This window comes from Triticum dicoccoides, chromosome 7A (assembly GCF_002162155.2).
Source record: "Triticum dicoccoides isolate Atlit2015 ecotype Zavitan chromosome 7A, WEW_v2.0, whole genome shotgun sequence".
In the NCBI taxonomy this organism is placed as follows: domain Eukaryota; kingdom Viridiplantae; phylum Streptophyta; class Magnoliopsida; order Poales; family Poaceae; genus Triticum; species Triticum dicoccoides.
Genome location: NC_041392.1, coordinates 495224270 through 495226596, shown reverse-complemented (window position 1 = coordinate 495226596; position 2327 = coordinate 495224270). Strand labels below are relative to the sequence as shown.

General features: G+C 68.9%; 1 protein-coding gene across 1 annotated transcript in view; it reads left to right on the top strand.

Annotated features, from left to right (window-relative positions):
• The window catches only part of LOC119327851 (acyl-coenzyme A oxidase 3, peroxisomal-like), an 18175-nt gene that overhangs the window by 13143 nt on the left and 2705 nt on the right, over positions 1-2327 (top strand). The window lies entirely within an intron of this gene.

Below are 2327 nucleotides of genomic sequence, written 5' to 3'. Positions count from 1 at the left end.
GGGGGCGGCCTTACAAGCTACGGTCGAGGTCGATCGCCCACGGCATGGGGAGAAGTTGGGCGGGCATCTCCCTGGTCGCTTGCCAGGGATCGGGAGGGCTGCATCGATCTGTTTGGTAGCTGCAGCGACTCGTCGTGACAGCCGCGCTGAGGCGGGACCGGCGCATCGTGATGGGACGTGACGCAAAGCGCATGGCAGGGCTTGGACTAGCGGGGCACGCCGCGTGGGCGGCGCCATCTATGAGCGTGCCATGTTGGGCCTCATGCCCCTCCTCGGCAGGCTAGGCCTCATGCTGGTCTTCAGGGGGCTGGGCCGCGAGGGGGCCCGAGGGTGCATCCTTGCTCAGCACGCCACAAGCGGGATCCTCCAAAAGGGCTTGGTCGCGGGCAGCTTGCTGGGTGGGCTCCAGCTGGGGGGATCTCTCCGTGGACTGGTCAGCAGGTGACGCGCAGGTGACGCGGGACGGGCAGGAGGGGGCGGAGGCAGAGCTCTGCTTTGCCCTGACAGCGGATCAGGCGCGGGGACCGAGGGCGGGGAATCTAGGACCTCGCTGTCCAACGACAGGCGGTCCGTGGAGCCATCCCGATCCACATGCGCGTTGGGATTGGCCACTTCTGGCGCAGCCGCAGCATGGGCGGGGTCATCCACGCATCGCGATGGGGGCGACCTGGTTGGTGCTGCAGTGTCGGGGCGCGCAACCAATGAGCTAGAGCCAGCAGGCGTCGTGACGCGCGTGTCGGGGCACGCGGGTGGGCCAGTCGGCGAGGAAATCATAGGGGGTGCAGCTCTGGCACGACTGGGCGCCCCTGCCGCCTTCCGACGATTTTCGCCCCGCTTCCGCTTTCCCCTTTTGGAAAAGCGACGAGGGCGGCTTTGCCCGTTGGTAGAGGGCCAGGGGTCCATGGTACGGCTTCCCGAGTGCCTCGACGGCGGCGCCGCATCGACTGTACGGCGACGGGAGGCGGCCCAGCCATCATCGACGGCTACACCATCAGCCCGGCGGCGGTGGACGGGGGCGCGCCAGCCAGTGGAGTCAACGGCCATGCCATCGGCGCGGCCGCCGGGGTCGTCGTCGCTTGCGTCCGCGGCGGCGGCCCGCGTCATGCCCGCGTCCGGCATCCCCCTCGTACTCACCAGGTGTGTCGTCGCTCGGTCCACGGTCGCGGCGGGCAGGGAGCACAGCCGCTTGGCCGGCCAGAGCATTGACAATCGTGATGGACACGGGGTAGATGAGGGTGCTGATGGCGGGCGGGCCATGGTCGCGGGCGGGGACTGACTCCACGATCTCCAGGATGGCCGCCCGGCGGATGGCAGCAGGGTCGCGGGTGTGCGCCGTCAACCGGAAGGTGGCGAGATCAGCGGGGGAGCGCGTGCTCGGATGGAGCCGCTCAATCCAACAGCTGCTACCGAGGAGGTGTTTCGCCGTGGACAGGTGCCAAGCCTGCGCCGGGATGCCTCGGAGCTCCAACTGGACGCTGTGGTCAAGGGAGTCGATGACGGCATGGGCTAGCTTGTTCCATGGATGGATCGACAGGGTGAAGCCGGGTCCGTTGATGAAGTGGTCGCCGGCGAGGCGGTCCATGAGCTTGCCGGTGGAGAGGATGACGAGGAAATCCTCGGGGTGGTGCGCGTGAATGGCGAAGTTGCCGGGCTGGAGGCGGAGGGAGGAGTACATAACCTCCTCAACATCTCCAGAGGCGACCGCCGGCCCGGCTCCGGTGATGGAAACGACCATCCCATGACGCAGAACCACCTCGGCCTCCTCCATCTCCACCGAACGCGACAGGATGATGCGTACCGGGTCGACAGGCGAGGCAGGAGGCGCGGGTGGGGTCGGCGAGTCACGGCGCGGCACCTCCGGCGCCAGCACGGAGGGGGCAGCCACAACGGCGGGGGCAGCGCGCAGAACACCCTTGTGGTATTTCTTGCAGTCGCGCGAGCCATGGCCGGGGTAGAGGCAGCGACGGCAGCGGATGTCGTTGGTGCAGTCGCGCACGGGGTGGCCCGGGTCGAGGTAGCGAAAGCAGAGGCCGGCAGTCGCCTCCGGGGACGGGCTGCAGCGGCCCTACAGCTGGGAGCGCGAGGAGACGGCGCGTCGTGCGCTAGTTCCTGCGGCGTGGGAGCTGGAAGCCGTCCGCATCGACCTCCGGGGCGCCATTGACGCGCTGGACCTTGGAACGAGGTCCTAGGCGGGACGCGGAGGGGGCATGGCCGCAGCAGGGGGCGGGCTCGGCGGGGGGAGGGTCCGAGCAACATCGCTGTAGGACCGCGTCGAGGTTTCTCCGTCGGAGTCCATCCATCGGCGCGGGCTCACGGAGCCGAGGTCG